Source organism: Molothrus aeneus, chromosome 13, assembly GCF_037042795.1.
Source record: "Molothrus aeneus isolate 106 chromosome 13, BPBGC_Maene_1.0, whole genome shotgun sequence".
Classification (NCBI taxonomy): Eukaryota; Metazoa; Chordata; class Aves; order Passeriformes; family Icteridae; genus Molothrus; species Molothrus aeneus.
This window is the reverse complement of record NC_089658.1, coordinates 11,544,458-11,551,299: the sequence shown is the minus strand read 5'-3', so window position 1 is coordinate 11,551,299 and position 6,842 is coordinate 11,544,458. Positions and strand designations below refer to the sequence as shown.

The 6,842-nt window shown below is 40.8% G+C and overlaps 1 long non-coding RNA gene across 1 annotated transcript; it reads left to right on the top strand.

Annotated features, from left to right (window-relative positions):
• Positions 1–437: 437 nt before the first annotated feature.
• On the top strand, positions 438–6,552 carry LOC136562048 (uncharacterized). The gene is made up of 3 exons (XR_010784459.1): positions 438–499; positions 626–709; positions 2,171–6,552. It is a non-coding gene; the product is annotated as an uncharacterized lncRNA (long non-coding RNA).
• The last annotated feature ends 290 nt before the right edge of the window (positions 6,553–6,842 follow it).

Here is a 6,842-nt window from a genome sequence, read left to right as displayed (position 1 = left end):
ATTCAGCATGTAAATGCTGGCATGAAAGATGCCATTTATTCAATCTCAACTTCAAAAAAAATCAAATTGAGTCGAGAGAAATAACAGTTCTTTTCTTGACCATTCTGCATTTACACTTCAATTCTATTCCCAACGCACAGCTTTGCTGTGCACATTGTATGTGTGTCCTCCATAATTAAAGCTTTATTTGAACCTCCCCCCTCTTTCCACAACTCTCTTGGTTAGATCAAAACAGTAGAGACAAAAACTGAAACATGCCTGGGGTGCAGGAGAGAACAAGAAAGACTATTTAGTGAAGCAGGCTAATGGTGTGGCAGAGGAAGGGGGCTGATTTTCACATCTCAGAACTGTTAAGCCTGCAAATATTACTGAAATCACATCTGGGAACAAAGCTCTGCTTTAAGTAAGTTCACCCATGAGTGTTGCTAAGCAATGGAGAAAAGATGAGGGAAAGGGAGGGTGCCTGACTTTAGGATTAGGAGGATGGATAGAAGATAAAGTAAGGCTCCTGCATAGCTTTATTTGTAAAAACTTTCAAGTTCTTTGTTTTTATTGCCTGTCTTCCCAAGTACTTGTACCATGATTAATCAGGTCTCATTCATTATCTACCCCAATGCACACCCAGCACAAAGAGAGGTGCTGCATCCTGGAGCACGGGCACAAGCATTTGAGCACCAGAACTGCCAACATCTGTCTCTGGATTTAACAGGTAAGAGCAGGAGAAGCTTTCCTGATGCAAATACTACAGAATTTAATGTCTATGTTTTAGAGAAATAGTGCAGATACTTGTTTTTATGTAACTTAAAGTATGCAGTGTATGGGAAATAAAATACTTGCTGTGGCTAAAGCTTGCTCTAACTCTATTCTTATGCTGATAGTTACAAAAAGGTGAAGTATTTTATCTTATAATACCAATAAATGTCATATCTTCACCTTACTTAAATGAAGTTTTTCTGTCCACTCTCTACTGGCATCTTGATATTGTAAAAGTTTCTTGTTCTGCATTAGCAAGATTGCTTCCAATCCTAAGGAAAGCAACTACACATTTTCAGCTGCAGACAAATACATTGCCTCATATTATTTCCCAGAAAACATTTGTTGCCTTGTTCAGCTAAATGCCTCCATAAACTATAGCATGTACATTTGTAAAGCATGCATTGTTGGAACAGTAAATTGAATTCTTTGATTCATTTTTACATGGCAGCAGTATTATTCTTTTTTTTTTTCTTTTTAATCATCATAAATACTCTGGAATGCTAATCTCTTTATTACTCAGCATTATATTCCATATGCTAAGGCATTTGCAGCCTCACAGGTCATTTCATAGGCATTAAACTTTTACTGTATACCTGTCTTTTTAACATTTGCTAATAACTCATCTGGAAAGAGAGTGACATTTGTTGCTGAGTAACAGATGTCTGCACACACAGCATGAACTAGGAGCATTTCTCAGCCTGAGATCCTAGATTATGATTAACTACCTAGTCAGTATTCCAGTTAGAGATATTATGAAGGCCTTTCCCAAAACTCAAGATATTCAAAACCTATCACTTCTGCAGCACTCCAGCAGTGCTCCCTGCACATGGGATGCATTTCCCTGACAGGCAAATGGCATTTAACAGACTAAACAATAGAAACTAATTAAGAAGATTGAGTGTTGTAATCACATTTTTATTTTATGCACCTTTAATGTTTTCAGAAGCAGAGACTCTGAACCAAACACTGTAAGCTCAAAGAAGCATGGACACTGCACAAAGGCAAATTCAGCCACATGCTGGAAAAACAACCTACAAGTTTTCCTCTGAAGGGTGATAAGTTAATTACTGAGATTGGGAAGTTTCCCATGCCTAACACACAAAATAGGTCACCTCTTGTACTATATTTTATTTGCATACACAGAAGCAAATCTATAGGCAGTTGCTTTAGAGCTGAACAGGCACATTCATATCATTTGTCATCCTCCAAGAACTCATCCAGACAGTCCAAAACAAAGTCATCAAGTGGAAATATAGACCAGGATGGAAGAAAGATGCTTTGGATGGCCCAGCAGCTACAAGTTTCATATAGCAAACCTCTTGAAATGGATGACGTGTAGAAAATGCACTGAGATCCATCATGTTGCATTGCCTAACTGACTTTTTTCCCCCTTTTGCTTTTTCTTAATGAGAAGCAAGGAATGAGAGAAGAAGAAATCTTCCCTATCAGCAGCAGCAGGGGTTGCTGCAGCAAGATGATAATTCCCTCCTGCTACTCTGCTGACAAGCACCAAGCTGCACAGGAAGAGCAAAGCATTTTAATCACAGGGTTGAAAAATGCAGCAGTTCCTAAAGCTTCACCTTACCTTGGCTAATTTACATTAATTTAGGATCAACTGACTTTCAGCGGAAAAATGTTATCCATAGAAGATAACAAAGGAGGAAAAAATTTGTTGGAACTTCTAGTTTCCCTGTGCATAACGTGCAAGGATCTATGTATATAAACAGTTTTGGAGCATCTTAGATAAGCAAGGATTATTGAATTCCTTAAAGCACAGTGCAAACTTGAGGGCTCCCTAATTCCATACTAAATGTTTTTTAAGTGCCACACTTTCCAATACACACCATTAAAAGGATAAAAAAAACACATCAGCAACTGGCAAGTCAGGGTCCAATCCAGTGTCCACTGGAACCACCAGAAATCTGTGACAGAGGCCTCGAGGTTTTGGTTCTGGCTCTTTCATCAGATTATCACTTATAACAAAGGCACTCCATAAGGAGCTGCTAAGACAAATGCAAATCTTGTGTCAAAGACAGTCAAACACCCCCCAAAATTAAAAATTTGAGCACACAGCAGCTTCCAGGCAGCAGCTTTGGGCATGTGGCACAACATCTGCTACAAAAACACTCGAAAGCAGACCTGCGGCAAACTGGAGCCGTGCCAGCTCCCAGATTATCCCCCCTCCAAGGCTGCCAAGGCAATGGACAGATGGCAGCCAATGCACTCACAGGATAGTTAGCTCAGTTAACAATCAAGTATGCTAAATGATTTCAGATTCACTCTGCACCAAGCATTGTACTTTCCAGTGAACCATTAACACTGTGTCCTAATAGAAATATGGTTTGGTATGAAGGAACTGGCAGATCCTGTATTTTACAAGACAGTTTCTCTGGAACAATTTGTCAGGGAACATTAGATCTGCCTTCATGAATAAAGTGAGAATCTGCCAAGTTTGCCAGGCGGGTTTGTTCATAATTTGAATTCTGCAGTGTTTGAAGAGTGAGGATGGAAACAAACAGGAAGATGCAGGTCAGTTATCCACACAAGCTGCTCCCAGGGATGCACTCAGTGGAAAGCAGGAGGGGTGTTAGGAGCACACAGGATCTCACATCACAGCAGCTGTGCCCCTGCAATGCTGCCTGCATGCTGCAGGGCAGCACACAGCTCTCCTGCACTGGGCAGCTATCACAAGCAACCTGCTGGGTGACACACTTGTCACCCGAGTGCACAGATGTGACAACTCATCCCAGAAAAGCTAAATTGGGTTTAAATGGGTAAAATCTGTAAAGAAAATTTGGCCCCCACATATCAAGTACTGAGCACTAGCACATAGCATAGAGGTGGACTTTTGGCCTCAGCCAAATTTATTTATTACATATTTGGCTCCCATGACCATTTTATTCATCATTGTTGCACCTAATAAATACCCTGAGAAAAGACACACCACCAGCCCTTTTCTGCCTGCATTGGAAAAATCCTTCAGCAGAAAGCAGGGGAGAAACCCAAGAAAAACAAGTGGAAAAATAGAAGGACAGGGAAGAGAGAGAACTTAGTGATCTCTGTTGAAGGAGGTAGGAGTTGTGCCATGGATACCAGAAAAGCAGCACCTCACACTTCTTATCTGTTATCTCAGTTCCAAAGAGTAGGACTGAAGCAAACTGGAAAACCTAAAGCATTTCAAGTGGGCAATCAACAAATGAGTTCCCCACAGAGTCAGGTGAGTGCCAGCTGGAGAGCAGCAGCTCCTGACCAGTGCAGTGAAGTCCTGTGCTTTGGACTCAAAGCTCTCCCAGGGCACAGAGCTCATTCTGCTGCAGGTGCTGAGCCCAGAGCAGCTGCACTGCATGGGGCAGGGCTGCAGAGACACCCCAGCAATGCTGTGCCTGCCTTGCTCAGTGAGAGGGCATCACAGAGATGCTCATCTCAGCCCAGAGCAGCTGCACTGCAGGGTGCAGGAACCCCTTGCTCAGTGAGAGGACATCACACAGCTCTGCCCTCTTTCCCTTTCTGCTCTGACACCAGTTTCCTTCAGAGATGTTCACAGGGCATTGCCAAAGTTATACCAAGAAAATCAGCAGCAGCAGGCAAGATCTCCCATTCCCTGCCCTTCCCTTTCCAGTGTGCAAAGGTGCCACAGAAATATCAGAGCAGGAGCAAGAACTCTGCCAGAGCATGGAGCTCCTCAGCTGTCCTCCCTGCAGCTTTGCTCTCTCTTGAGGAGGCAATGTTGTGACCCCAGTGTGTGATCACCAGAGCAGGGAGTCAGAGATGCACTGTAAAAAAATAAAGAGCAAACCGGTCAAAAATGGAGACACAAGCAACCTCATTTTCTGGCTCAACTTCATGAAAATCTGATTAGACCTCAGTGAAATTTAATCTTTGCCTTCCAGACCTTCTGAAACAACAATAAAGATCTCCTGAGCTCATAAAGTACCCAGAGAGGAGAGATACCACCCAGCCAGGAAAACAGCCGAGAAAAATTCTTTTTCTTAGCCCTGATCACCAGGTAAATCTGCAAAAAATGTCATTAAAAAGTAAATTATAAAAAGCTACGTGTCACTATTTTCAAATACAAGAAGACACTTTATCAAAGTAATAAAATAATATGAAAAAGACAAGACAAATTAGCTACAGCAATAATCAGGAATGCCAGACATTCAGAAGAGAGTATTTGTTCAAATTGCTAAGATAGTCAAGAGAGAAAATTTGACTCCCAGCAGTCCCACAGCACTAATATTTCTTTTTCCTGCTACAAATTTACAGCAAAACCAAAACTACCAGATATATTTTTATATTATCAGCCCAGAACAATTCTGCTTCAAAACCACTCATTAAGCTGGAACTGGCAAAACCCAAAGTTCCAGTCTTTTATTCTCATCCAGAGGATCCACATTTCTCCATGTCCTTGTAGCAGCCATTCCTACGTTGCCTCATGAGACAAATAAATATGGGAATTTTCTGACTTTCCTCAAAACATTTTTACTTTCATGGACAGATAATACATGGAGTCATTAGCCCACAGGAGGCCACACTAAATTCTGCTTCCTGGGTGTGCTCAGCACAGATCTACAGAAAGCTCTCACTGCAGGAAATGCTGATTTTTGGGTGTCATTCCTCTCTGCCAGCTCAGCAGTGGCACCAAAGAAGCCTTTCTGTGCATCTGTGCTGGAATATTTGCCAAGGGTTTGATCTTGGCCCCTTGTTTGTGCCTCCAGTGCCCAGATTCCCAGGGGGTCTCACAGCCAAACCTTTCCTACTTTGGGGTTGCTGAGCCACCACAAGCCGTGTTTTCCTGGCACAGTGTAGAACCAGCAAATCCTACAACACTGATGTTTCTTGGATTCTCCCAATGCTCTGCTCACAGTCCAACAAGATCAGCTTTTGCAGCTTGCAGGAAAGAAAGCAAGCAATTCTTACCAAAGTACAGCAGTCTGGGAAATTAAAACAGAAAAGGAAAAACCAGATATGAACGGGTGGTAAAATTGTATTTCCAATCTTCTCCTCTAATAATGTAGTACAGCAGCCATCTCCAACCAACTCATCATACCAGACAGAGTGATATGTGCAGGAAATGTTAAATATTAAAGAAACAAACAGATGCTTAAAAAATCCTAAACTATGGGGTATGCAGAGCCAAAATAATTGGGATAATGTGCATGTACTGAGTTAAAAACTAGAGGATGGTAGATTATATATATGTGTGTGTGTGTATATATATATCAATCATCTAGGAACTCAATTTAATTTTTGCATGCACTGATTCCCCCATGTCCTTATTGTTGCTTATAGAATCCTTCACTTACTAATTCCATGTCTCATACAGCCATGCAACAAAAACATGGTTATGTTGTATATAGTTACCCAGCAGAAAGTCTGTGGAATAAAGTTTGCTTATTAAAATCCTATTTTAATCATGCAATTAAAAAGTCTACAGTAATATTGCAATTACATTACTTTTAAAATGCATCTGTGCAGAAAGCTAGAAGACTGGAATGAATATGGTATTCTGATCTCTTACTGTACAAATGCACAATGATTCTCAATCTGTTCTTGCCTGGGCAAGTTGGAGTGTGTGCAACATTCAAGATTAATTAGAAGGAACACGTGTTCCTCATGAATGATGCCATGTCTAATACTATATGTAAATTAATTCATGTCAGCATGGGCCATGTTGTGTCATAATTTTTCCTTTTTTTTTAAATATGTACAATTTTTTGACTGCAACTGCTACAGATTGTTGATTTTACAATAGCTGTAGAGAGATTTTATAAAAATAAAATTTTGGGCAATATGTAAGTTGGTTTTCTGCTAGGTTTTTTATTTTGTTTTGTTTGATCTTTGCCAGCTAACTGGGATAAGAGAATTCATAAGGTATGAATACATTATATTCTGTTTGGGCATCTCTAACATGAACAGAGTGGTTATCACAAAGACTCCACAGCAGCCACCTCTTCCCAGCTTATCGCCCTGAGGAAACGGCGCTGCCTCCAACACCAAACACAAAATAACATCACATTACACATGCAGAACCCAAGGTCTCAGCTTTAACTGTCCTTTGATCTTCCATAACTGAAGGAAGTGTAAAC